At 40.0% G+C, this 13,400-nt stretch overlaps 1 protein-coding gene across 12 annotated transcripts in view; it reads left to right on the plus strand.

Moving 5' to 3' along the window:
• The window catches only part of ATP2B1 (ATPase plasma membrane Ca2+ transporting 1), a 65,210-nt gene that overhangs the window by 4,037 nt on the left and 47,773 nt on the right, over nt 1–13,400 (plus strand). The gene's annotated exons all lie outside the window — the stretch shown is intronic.

A 13,400-nucleotide genomic window follows, 5' to 3' on the forward strand; every position in this document is an offset into this window, starting at 1 on the left:
AGAATGTGTTTGTGCTGGTGTCTGGCTCCACGATGTCTGAGAGGTGACTGTCTAGGTGAATATTAAAATCACATCCCTTAACGTGTCCCTTCTTGGAAGCAAAGCCCCAGGCAAACGTGCCTGTGAAACGTGTCGCATCATTAGTGGTTGACAGTCTTGGCTTGCTGGGGGAAAAAGTAGAGTGAAACCTGTCCAGAAGCTACTGCATCTTTAAAACACTTTTGGGTCCTAATGAATTTGAGTTGAAATAGGTTTTTTAGGTGCTTGAAAAGATCTCGGCTGGATAACTTGCCAACTCCTTGGTTTGTCATACGGTGTATTCAGAAGATGGTAGCTGTAGCCAGTGCCATTCTCTCTCTCCCCCCCACCCTTCCCTCGTTGGAGCTTTTCAAGGATTTGTTCCAAATGCCACAGATCATGAATTCCAACAGAAGTAAACTTGTGTATCTTTAAGCTGTTGGCTCTTTTGGCAGGAATAGCTTTCAGTGTACTAGAACTTTAATACTTATGGCATAATGAATGGAAACTCTCTCGGTGTCAGTGGAAAAAGTGGTCACTGAATTCAGTGAGCTAAAAACCCCTTGTACACTTCAGTGAGAAATTTTCGGTCTCGAACAGCGTCGTTGGGTGGTTCAGTGTATTGCTGCTCTTCTGTACTTTCTGGTAACCCACCCAGGTTGGGTTATTTCAAGAAACAGGGATCCTGCGTTGTGAAAGGACACCTGCAGGTTTTCCCAATCAATGTTGCTATCTACGTGCTACATTGCAATATTACTGCTTCATTCAAAGAAAAAAGCTGCTTATCATGTGGGTAACTAAAATGATACAAGTCGAAACTAATTTTAAAGGGAATTGTGGCTTTAGTCTATGTATGCACACATGCAGTGACTCACTGTTGCATATTAAGCAGATGTGTTTGGGAACTTAAAGCAGAAAACAGACTAGTGCACATTAACATCGGATAAACTGTGTATTGATTTCTTAAAGTTGCATTACATACAGATTTAGATATAATAAAAGGATCCCCATCCAGTTAATATACAACTAGCTCATAATCTGTAAGTGATACTACCAATTAAAATGCTCTGCAGTCTAATGTTAGAATCGTGTTTAGGAAGTGACTCTTTTGTGGACCATGATATAGAGAACTTCTGTCAGCTGGTAAAATTGAGAACCTCTAAACCATGGTGTGTGAGCTTAACAGGAAGCTGGGAGGTTTGTAAGTGTATTGCAGCAATTACTTTTTTTTTTTTTTTAAACCATTTGAGCTTATTCAGAAATGAAGAGTATTGTAAACCAGAGACAGCTGTAAGGTGAAGATACTAAGAAGGAAGAATCAGAGGTTGGTTCTGGTGAAGCCACCTCAAAACCAGATGCTTTGGAAGAATTAACTTTGCTAGCATGTAAGATTTTAGAGCTGGGAACTCAGTATTAATTGACAAGTTCAAAATGGACCTGGCAAAGCAATCAATAACATGCCATAGCAAGCAAGTCTCCCTTGACATAAGGGTGGACAAGATAACCTAAAGTGTCTTCTAACTCAAATTTCTTCCATTAAGGAAGACTAAATATTAATGGCAGTGAGCATTCTTTACTGCTGAAATGTGACCTCAGTGATGTTTTTTCAGTGTTTCAACTGTTACTTTAATATATATTCTTTTCTGGTTTGAAAGGGAAAATAGCGTTAGTGCAGCAAGGATCCACAGTTTGCTCTGAGTTGAAGTGGGATTTCAGTTTGCAAAATTTAATCCAGTGCAGAATAATGAACAGCCATGATTAGCCCAGGACATTTAAATGTAAATTTCTTCTGAGAATTAAGGAACTATTTGCATCTGTAGCAGGTTTTGTTAGAGAAATGCATGCTTAGTTGCCTCTAAAAGGATCAATAAAGTAGCAGTAATATTCTTAAATTTGTACTCTTCAGTGTTAACTTGTCTCAAAATGAATAATAATAGAACTTGTTAAAAGCTGCTGTTCAGGAGATAGTGATCTTTCTAGAGTATTTTAATTAAAAATGAGATAAAATCTAGGGGTTGCAGTATTGTGTCTAGGATTAGTTTTGCCTACTGGCTTGCTATAGTGTGTGTAACAGTCTCAGGTAGGTTTATTTGTGGTTGTTTTTTGTTTGTGTTTTTTTTAATTTATTATTTATTTATTTATTATTTTTATTCAAACCTGTTGAATTTTTTCTTAAAAGACATTTTTATTTTTCCTTACAAAGTTAACTGATTGAAGTGCAAGGAGCGCAGCAAATATGCAATACTGTTGCCTGTTTGAAAAAGAAGAGTGAACCTATGATGATTTTATGTACAGGATGGGTATTTCTCACGAGCATTAAGAATCTGGAGATTTTATGTACAGGATGGGTATTTCTCACAAGAATTAAGAATCTCACTCAGAATGGCTTGTCTTTAGATTTGGATTTCATCGCTTTTAACGGTCACTAGTGTTAGTTTTCCCCTAGCTTTAGCTTCAAATAGTTCAAGCAACCATGTTCACTAATTGCACAGCAGAGTGCAATAAAAAATACAAAAGGATTTTTTTGTTCACGAAGCCCCCTATATGTTTCTAGCCACATGTAAAAGCTAAAATGTATTCAGAGCCTCTGAAGTGGGGCGGTTGCATGCAGAAGATGGGAGCAGTGGTCATAAGCAGTACAGAAGATAACCTACAATGAAACCACTGGGCAATGTATCGGACTAACCCATTTTGGAACAGTCACACCTTTTCACACTGAATGTAATTTCAACACAAGTACATGGTATTGTCCAGTTAGTATTTTATTTCTAAATTATGAGGCTTTCAGCTGCAGTTTAAAAATGAGTTTCTGGTTTTCATGACAGGTTTCACTTGATATGAGCAGTAAATTTGAGGGATCTGCCTGTTCAGGCTATTCATATTCCAGTAAACATCATGAAAGTGATTTCTGCTGCCACTTATAAATCTTATTCTAACTGACAGATGACAGCAGGAGGTGTTATTAGTTTAAGTTTGGTGAATTGCAAAGTAGGCATGAGACTTTCTCAGCTGGTATTTCAAAGATCTGGTGGGAGAAGAAATGTAAAGAAAATGTAGGAGGCATTTGAAATGAAAAAAAAAAAAAAAGCCAGAAATAACTGAAAATAAATACAAATTCTTTGTGTCCAGTAAGAAATAAGATGTAGCATGCTGTTACAAGACAGAAAGTAACATCTGGGGAATGGGTTGAGGAAGGGGGTGTACCCTCCCCTTGCTGCTGCTTCCAGCTGTACTGTGCAGTTACAGAGTACATGGGTGCATTTTGAGGATGACAGAGTTGATAAGCTTTGGTGCTGGCCACTAAGTCTGGCTGGTTTTGTCTCTCAAAACATGACCAGTCTCAGCACTGGGGGTAGTGTTTGCTTAGTGCTGGCTATTTTCTGGTAGTGCTTTGGAGGAGAGCTACCCGAGTTCCTTCATGGCCTACTTACATTGAACTTCATCGGTCTGCATGTCTCAGGTTTTTTAATATTGTTTATGAGTTGGATGCTGTCTTAATTCCCAGTGAGCACAGGAAACACCATGTTCTTAAAACACACTTCTGTGGAGCCTATCACTTGTAATCTGCTACCCTTACTTGTTCCCTTATATTCACAGGAAGATAAGGTGGCAGCAGGGAATACAACACTGTTGGGTTCTGACCACTTGGTGTACAGTGTCTGGTCTACAAAGAGGAGGCCTGGGATGTACCATACTCTGCATAGTCAATAGCAACAAACCCCATCTCACGGCAGAAAAGGTGATTCAGTTACTACCCAACTTCTTGGGACTCAACCCATGGTTCACAGTGCTGTGCTCTTTTCCTGCTTATGTCCTCATTGAAATCCAAATTTTGGTATTAAGATGTTGAATCCAAGGTGTTTCTTAATTATCTTTACAATGCATACACCAGTGGAAGAAAAAACAAGTGCTGCTTTTTTTTTCCTGGAGTCTTACAATATGCTCTTGCATAGAGATCACTCAACCTTTTTTGCACTTGTTATTTGACAAGTGGTGGCAGCTTGTCCACGTGAGCCTTTCAAGATTGCTTCTGTGTCTATGCAAATACAAGGATGTGTTGCTTGCAGTGTGTATTTTGGCTTCCTGAGCTACCACATTTCTAATGAAATCAAAATGTCTTGGGTCTTACGTGATAACAGATTTCTTAAGAAAATAAAATTAAAAAAATTGCAGTATGATAGAGTAAGTTCCATCTATGAATCAGATCAGAATATCCGTCTGGATTTAAAACAAGTCAAAGCCAACTGATAGTTCCATATATGGGGAAAGGAGGAAGAAGATACGCTAGCTGTGTTTTGATTTTTTTTTTTCCACCATAGGAAGAAATAGCCATAGTGCTGTGGTCTTTGTTGAAATAAGGAGCCTAGCCACCACTAGTACAAAAGTCTTGCAGCTGCTGCAAACTTTTGTTAAGAATACTTGTAGAATATTTAAGAAAGTTAAGAGAATGGCCACTGACTTCCCAGAAGCTTAGAAAACATTTGTGTGGTAGGTATTTCAAGAGATGGAAGTCTTTTAAGTCCTGATCAGAAGACTTGCTAGGCACTTCTGTTAATAGGAGATGTTTGATTGCTTTTTTAAACATTCCAAAGTTATGTCACACTTCTATAATGGCCTTCTGAAGCTGCTGTGTTGATCAGCATAATTCAAGGGACTGTGAGGACAGTCAGACAGCTTCATTTGTACTTGCCTGCTTGGCTTGTTACTGTGAGTAGAAATTTTCACAGGGTGGCTGAGGCAGCTTTATAGCTGCTTTCATTTCCACCCAGCTATAGACTGCTCAGTGAATGCCCCTGTCTTTGCTCCATGTCTGCCTCTGCATCTACCTACTTGCTGCACCAGTGGATGATTTGTGTTATACAAGCCGTGTGCACAGACTGGGATCTCAAGGCGAGAGGCGAGGCTCACACCAGGGGAGCAGTACAAGTGGATTGGTGGTGTGGGAATGTTCCTCTTTGCATGGTCATCATGTGAAACCATTCCCTCGAAAGCACTAACCTTTTCATGCAGAATTTGAAGTTCTGACAGTAGATTGGAGAGCAGATTGAGTGCCAGCATTCAGCTATCGGCTTTCCTAAAAATATTATTTGTATTGATCCATACAGATCTTTGCACAAAGTAAAAATATTAGAAACTGTTACAACACATCAAGTAATGCCTAGTGGTTTCTGATACCGCAGTGGAGGAAATGACAAGGTGTTTGTTCTAATGTGTTTCCAGGCTTGCTTTCTAAAGTTTTTACATAGATAAGTAGCAAGAAGCGGGTAGGAAAGATGACAGTTACAGTTAGCCCTTAATTTATCTGAGAAAGGGGTGGTATTTTTTAACCTTTCATGGCTATCTAAATATAGTAGAGACTAAAGCAAAATCTTAATATGCATATTGTGTAAGGGCTTTTTCACTTCCATCTAGGTGCTACTGTTACCGCTGTTGATATTTCACTTTAAAGTACGTCTGCCAGTGGGTCTTCCCATTTTTCTTCACTTGGGAATGAAGCTTGTGCCAAACCTCATGAAGCCTATGGAATACAATGCAAATCAGTACTTAAATTAGAGCAGTGTCTAGCAGCCTCACTCCGGTGAGGTTGTATGAAACATGAAATGATTCAGACTGGCTGGCAGGATCTGTGCCAGATGGCTTTCAAACATACATAGTTGAGACTGACAGTTGGGGAGAGTAGGGAAGGTGCTCTACCACTGCTAGCATGACTGCTTTACTTCTGCTTTATTAGCAACTCGGATAATTTCAGCTTGCACCTGCTTCAGCTCTGAAATCCATGTAGTTAACAGTGACAGTGATTTTCACAATCTGTAATGAGCTTGCTTCGCATAGGGAGCTGTCTTGACATCTTCACAAAGTCTTACTTCAGAGGTGTGTTTTGGTACTGTGTAGTGGCTGCAGGTCTAGGGTTTTGTTTTTAAACTGGAGCTGTACTTCTAAAGTGAACTGAAAGAGTTGGTACTAAAGCACTGAATTATCTAGCATTTGAGAAAAGCATGGTCTCTGCTTGCTTTTCAAATTTTTGTGTGTGTATGTTAGTTGATTTCTCTTAAGTGGAGCTATGCTTCAGATGGAGACAGCCACTCATGGTGCCTGTCAGGTTAAAGGAACCTTCTGAAAGAGCTTTAGTGCAACCGTGCACTTCCAAAAATTAAATACCAGCATATAAAGCTGTGGAACATGCTAAGGATATTGTCTGCTTGTGAGTGAACAATTCACCTATGGCTTTCGTTTTTTTTTTTACTTGTTAATCCTGGTGTTGCTGGGCACTGGACAGGAGCACCTTAGGTTTGAGGTACCATGTTTGTATTACCAAAACCATTCATAAAAGTTTGTCTTGGTTATGCAAAACACCCTAAAGTTGAGGTGTGAGCTTAAGCTACCTCAGAGCACAGGAAATCAGTTTAACAGATGGAAAAATACAAGGAGTAGATGCTTGAGGGAAGTACTTCATATTTTATGGGAAGATATTGTAGTAATGCTTTTGATAAGTGGACTACTCACGCCAAAACTGAAATGCTGGATTTGCATAGGCTCAAAGCTTTATGTTCTCATTCTGTTGTCAAATCTAAAGCTAGAGAAATAAATATTCAGAATAAAACTATAACCATGGGCAAAATGCTTTGAACTGCACAAAGTAAATACATGTTACTTTGAGGCAGTGAGCATAAAACAGGCCTGTTTCAAGCTCCTTACGGGAGTTGCCAGAGGTCCTTCTTGAGCATTACTGAACTAGGAAAGTGAAAACACTACTGAAGGGCTTCCTTCTTTGCCATGACAGTTGGGAGTAGCTGGAAATGGCGATGTGTATCTGGTGCTGATTGTGGTGGTAGGGCTGTGGGTAGCCTAGATCCCTGGGGTAAGGTGAACAGCAAAACTGGGGCTACCCTGGTGCCTGGTCCCCTGTGGGGGAGCTGGAGGAAGATCTGCCTGTAGGAAAGGCTTTGGCCACCCTGCTGGACTGGGTGGCACAGGGCTCCTGTGCTGGTGAGGACCAGCTCCTGCTGGGCCACATTAGCAAAAGCATGGCCAGTGGCTATTGCCCTCCCTCTCCTCATGAAGGAAGGCTGGCAGGGTGTCTCCAGGCATGTTAGGGGCCATCCTGTGGTGCCTGGGGAGAGGTTGACTGAGATAGCTTTGCCTGATCTAGAAGGGAGAAGGCTAAGGATGGACCCTGGTGATGGTCTTAACTGGGGCATTGCAGCCAAGGTGCAGCCAGGCACTTTTATTTCCCCAGGAGAAACACAGGGGGTGAGGAGATGATCGATTTGAGCTGGTGAGGCCTGTGCTGCACTGGGAAGGGGCCAGTCCCCACCGCCTGTGTGACCTTCAGGAGCAACTTCTGGCATTGCTGCTCTCTTCCTTGCCACCCGTTCCGATCTGGGACTGTCCCCTGACCTTGAGGTCAGGTGAGTGTCAGTGCTGGTGCCTGACTGTACCCTCTGGCAGTAGTATAGGCTCGGATATTCCTAAACTAACTGTGAAGCCACATCCTTCCTCTTGCATATGCCTGCTCTGACATGGTAGTGCAGCTGCTTGATATATGAGTTCAGCCCAATCAGCTGCGCTCACTTCTGCAAAGCAATCCTGCCCACTTACAGAAACATCTTAAACAGAAACTAGGCATTCTGGGCCTCTTCTGCTGTTGAACAGACACAAGTGCATCTAAGATGACACTCATCTGACTATTTCAGATCTTGTCCTAGGTGGCTAAATTTAATTTTCCATTGGAGAAGTTAAAATTTATCCATCGCCTATGTGAAAAACAAAAGCCTGATGTGCCTATTTGAGGTGTAGGTGTTAACCATTTGGTCAAGTGAATCTCACATGTGATGACAGGAATGTAAACTTTTAACCTGTGGAATGCAAACAAGCTTCAGAACTTCAGATAAGGCCTTTCTTCAGATAGAGAAAAGGGGATGGAGAAGAGCAAACATCATCATTTGCGTCTAAAAACAGGCATGCTGCCTGTTACTAATTAGTGAAGCAGTAAATCTTAAGGAGTGATTAATACTGGAATCAGTAATTGTTCAGCTCTGTACTAAAGGCAAGATCTTCAGCTGTTTAGGTTAAAAAATGAGATAATAAACCTCCACAGATCCTTAAAGGCAGATGTAGTAATCTTAAGGTGTAAAAACTCTGTGGAATTTGCTGTGTAGTAGGAGTGCTCCAGACATACTTGTATCAAGGGGCTTTTCAGTGTTTGTCTCCACTCTACCTATTACCTGTGAACAGATCACATATTTTAACTAGCTGATTAGAAGCCTAATGTCAGTCTCTCAAATGGGAAGGGTATTACAAACATAATCATTTGGGAGGTTAACAAGGCTCCAGTTGCAGGAATAATTAGTTACGGTATTGTACTCAACTCATAAATAGCTGTGTGAATTTTTGCATTCACCTTGCTTATCCCAACTGTTTATATGTCAGAAATCCAGTCATCTCTTCTGGAAAAAAAAAAAAAAAAAAAAAAAGGCATCTTTTCTGCAAGTATGGTTTCACACTTGCTGGTTCAGTGTGCCCTGTTTTGATTTGGCACTGGTATTATCTGTGTGGTTAATCTGGTTAGATGAACTGCCTGACTGAAAAACAGCATTTTTCACTGTCATCACAGGAGACAGCAATAACTTGTGGAAGGGCAGGATGATCAGAATGGTTGAGATGCATCCCGATACTTGAGCATCACCATGTTTGTGGTGGAAGAGGCAGGGGTTTTCTGGCTGTGGTTGCCCTACATAAAGTATAGTGAACAGCCTGGCCAGAGTCCTGGGAACCAGCCAGGCCCAGCACGCCAAAAGGGAATGCTGCTGGAGCTCTGAATTTCAACAGCAAAACTGTGAGGTGGTCTTGACCCATGCTAGGGGGAACTTTTACTCAGCTATACAGTATTCAACCATAAGCTCTGTAAGATGGGAACCAGTTTTGGCCCACTTTGACTTACACATTTAGTGAATCTAGTATGCAAAGATACAGGTGAGAAGTGAACACCACTTCCCTGTAGGAAGTGGAGAGCAGCAGCAGCCATCTAACTTGCTGAAGGGTGGTTCATCTATTTTCACAACTTGAAACAAGTGAAGGCTAAATTCCATAGCTACAGGCACATTCTTCTTTGGTAGGTAGCAATCAAAATCTAATGATTCAAATAGTCAGAGCTTTTGAAACTTCATGTGAAGTTTAAGATGATGGAAATTTCTTTTGGGAGGAGAGTGTTTTGCTGCTCTTCTAGAGGAAACTTTTGAGACTAAGGAGCTCATCACATTTGTGTGAGCTTTTCATATCGCACTTCTAAATAGTGACGCTCAGAAATAGCCACCCAATGAAATAATTTGATAGATGCTTGAGATTGGCAAGAATTTTGCATTAGCTTTGCCTCTTGACAATAAGTTGAGAAATACTGACTTAATTTAGAACAAAAAAAAAAAAAAATCCTGTCAATTTTGCAGTCAAAAAAAGCAAGGAGTGTCTGTTTGTGGAGTTTTTGCCAGGAAGATATTTTGTCTTGTTTTATGTTGGCCTAGAGCTTAGTGTTCACCTCCATGAAATGGCAAAAAGCTATCAATCTGTCTGCTTAAAGCCTGTTCCTCATTCAGACTGTTCCCACAGCCGCCACTGTGTCAACACTGCTCAGTCGTAATTGCCAGCTCCAAAGTAGGCTGATCAATGGAAATGCTAAATAAAGCAGCAGAGCTCTTGCCTCAGAGGATGTGTAAAACCAGATTTGCTGGTAGGTGCGTGCCTCTGTGAATGCCAGCAGAAAAGTTAGCTTTTTGTTACCTTCCAGTCTGACACTGTGCCATACCCTCCTGGCTCCCAGCTAGTGGGTTGTATTGAACTCTTTGAGTTTCTCAACTTTTCTAAGGTGAAGCTGCTTTTTAAGAAATTAGCATCTGAAGGGTTTAGTTTTTCTGAAACTGCGAAACAGCAGAATCTATAGAAATAAGAACTGTTGAACTAGCTTGAACTATACCTATATGATTTTACGTTTTTTTTTCCCCCCCGACATGTGAAGCATCAGGCTTATGGTTCTTGTTTGTACTGTTGATTCTGCCATTTTTGTCACATGTAAGACTTTGAGATGTGACTGCCAACTCGGAATTAGAAACAAAACACCAGTTCTGCTGGCCATTGACATACAGGTCTGTGAAAGCCTGAGGAAGTTCTTGGCATGCTTTAAACTAACCGCATTAGGTTTGCAGGCACAGCTCTTTTAGTGCTTTCTTACAAGGTGAATATCTTTTCCATGGCTGATAAGTAAAATGATGTCTGTACTCCCTCTACTGGCTCTGTAAAAATAGCTTTCATTAGCCTAAATAGTCGAGTAGCAACTCTTACAAATATGCCTGTGTGAAATTCTGAGTTAAGAACAGTTTAATGAATGGAAGAGGGATTTTCCTGAAAAATGGGTCAACTAATAGTTACCGAAAGGTAATCAGGTGTCTCAGATGCTATCTCCTGCTCTAATGGTAAACACTGGTGTTGTATATACCTTTGTAATTGTAGTCTGCTCTGTTTTTGTGTATCAGCGGTTGGATGGGACTATCCGAATTAAGCTACCAAATACTTGTATATCTAGTCATACATATGAGCCCTGTTTTTATAGGTATTATGTGCTGTATGTACATAAAAAAGTATAATACCTGGAAGCCTCCACAGGGGAAGAGAATTTGTATCCTTCCATAAATTAACAGTGCTCTGTACATTTAGCAGCTTATTCTGAGACTCTTGGTTTCTTGCTATGTGTAGGGATATTGGATATAAAAATTCTAAGCCAGGATGGAAGAAATTCAGGCCTCAAAGTCTTGGTACAGATATTATATCCATTATCAAACAGTTGCTTTTCTAAGTTAACAAACATCTTTACATGCAAATGCAGTTAATTCTGTTGTTTTCTGGTATTACTCTGTTATAGCACTTTTCTAATTATTTTTGGAGTTTGAAATTTATGGATGGTTTTAACAGTTTCAGAGGACTGAGAGAATAATACACCCTGTTCCAGTGGTCAGTAGCTGGTCTGAAGCTGGATAAGTGGAATATGAAGCCAGACTGTGTTCTTGGCCTTTGCTAGTTCAGGATATACCTGAACAAGAATCCCTGAGCCTTGTGATACTGAGATCCTGGCTTCTTGTTGCCAAGTTCAGGGATGTTTTCTGGCTTTTCATGCCTGCAAGGTACGTTTCCTGGAAAGCGCTGTCTTTTGTCCAGACATTTGTTTGTATAATTCATGACTGTCACATATTCTGGAAAGGGAAGACTGCTGTGCAACCCTGATTTAAGAATTCAGTGCAGCCAAAAGCTTTGTGGCTTCTCCTGTTAGTTTTCTCTTTAGGTAACCTATGGCTGTCTGCAGATAGCTTTAGGCATTGCTTTACTGAGAGGGGACTACTTGTCTGTATAGAAATAAGCAATTGCCCAGGCATTCACACATAGGTTAGAACAAGTCTTCCTCTCACAGAGAGTGTGTTCCCCCTACCAAATAATCATGTTCTTCCAGAGTTTTTCCTTTGGGCATGCTATTGTGGATTAAGGTCTTGAAGTTTAGCCTTATGACATGGATATCCCCCACTTCACATCAGAATTTAGAGGTTTACTGTCATGCATAATAATTTTAGTATTAATGTCCAAAACTGTGTTTTGATAATGTCTATATTAGTTGACAAGTAAGCCAGAACTTGTGGACCTACTTAATATAGACTGTAAAATTTAGCTTAGCAATGCCTGCCTCGAACCCTAATCTTGTCAAGCAAGAACAGCTGAGGATTCTCAGTCCAGAGGGAAATGCTTCCATTTTCTAGGAAAGCCTAGTGTATTTTAGAAACCTCCAAGTTAACAAGTCAGAGATTCCTAATCTTAAAATAGCTTAAAATAATAAAGTAGCTTAAAATAGCTTGGGTTAGTCTTTCTTTGAGCAATTTTGAACTGTGAGGCAGTTGTTTTAATATTTGCTACATGAAAACTACTTTTGACAGCTAACAGCTTATTTTTATAATTGCTCAACAACAAAGTAATGTTTTAGTAAGTACCTATTTTATTTATTTTTTTTTCAGTTTTAAGGAAGAAACTGTCTCAAAAGCTGTCTAGTCATAATTATGTGCGTAAAGCATTGTGCCTCAAGCTAGATTATTGTTTTGTTAGACAGCTGTGTAACTGTCTTAATACTGTTTTTCCTTAACACTTAGTTGGATTCTGAATTTTGACCGTATATTGCTTGATTACATTGCTGAGTTCTTCTAGTTAGGTGACTGCTTTAAACTGTGTTCAAATACCAATAATCTAAGAAACTGCTCCCCCTTCAAAAAATCCAACTACCACTTAATGCTGTTTTGGTTAGAGGGAAGGATTTCTGTAGCAGGAGTGTAGCACACCAAGAATCAACTTGCTGTTAATAGTCTAGAGAAAGCTACCGGCTTCTGGTATCGAATCTGCAAGTGCAAAATACAAAACTACACATAATTGTTCAGTGTAAATCCATGTTTGTTCTGAAGGTGAACTGGAAGCACTCTGCATTACTATACTCGTGAATGTTAAACATATGAAGGATATTCAGAATTCTGTTGGTATAACTTTGTGTCTTTCTTAAAGCACTCCTTTATTCCAGGAAAGGAGGGAACAGAAAAAAATTTTGTCAAATGTTGGAACTGGAATCAAACTAAGAATTTAACTGAACATAGGTTAGAGACCATAGTAGATATTGTCAACCTGCTTGACACAGTGTACAGACTGGAATATGCACATTAATAACTTAATTGAGTCAAATTCATAAGATTACTTTGAAGTGAGGCATATGGTTGTTTTTGAAGGTGTAGGACTTAGAGGTTTCACTTTTTTAGCAGTTTTTGGTGCCTTGCCTAGAGAGAACTTAGGAAATCTGAAAGTGTGAAAAACAAGTCTGCTAGTAGTTACTAGCAGACTTCATACTTGAAGCAGGTATTTTTTAAGTCTTGCCTACCTTGGGTAGGTTTTTGGAAACACTACTGAAGTAATCCCTAATTATAAAGGTTATCAGATGGCTGCTTCTTGTGCTTCCCTTGAGAACTGAAATAAGTCATTCTTAATGGAACTGAAATAATAAGCAGCTCTTTGGAGAACAGTTCTAGCACAGCTGCTAGAAGAGAAAGTATGCTTTCTCTTCTCCATTAGAAATGGAGACTGCTACCAGTCCTTCAAGCTAAAGAGTCTATTGAAGGTGCTGAGAAACCAAGTGGTGCTATCCAGGGATACAGGAGACTGCTTAGGAAACTAGAGCACTAGGAGGCAGAGGCGGAAACTTCCATGCATCTTCCTAGGCTACCTCTAGAAAGTCTTGAGTCCATTACTGTTGGAGTTTTGGTAGTTCCTGCTATCTTTTGTTTCACAATGCTGTCGCTCTTATTTTGTGATACTCT

The sequence above is a fragment of the Neopsephotus bourkii genome, unplaced genomic scaffold (assembly GCF_033783945.1).
Source record: "Neopsephotus bourkii isolate Nb327-2 ecotype Australia unplaced genomic scaffold, CSIRO-AGI_Nbou_v1 NB_1493, whole genome shotgun sequence".
Taxonomy (NCBI): Eukaryota; Metazoa; Chordata; class Aves; order Psittaciformes; family Psittacidae; genus Neopsephotus; species Neopsephotus bourkii.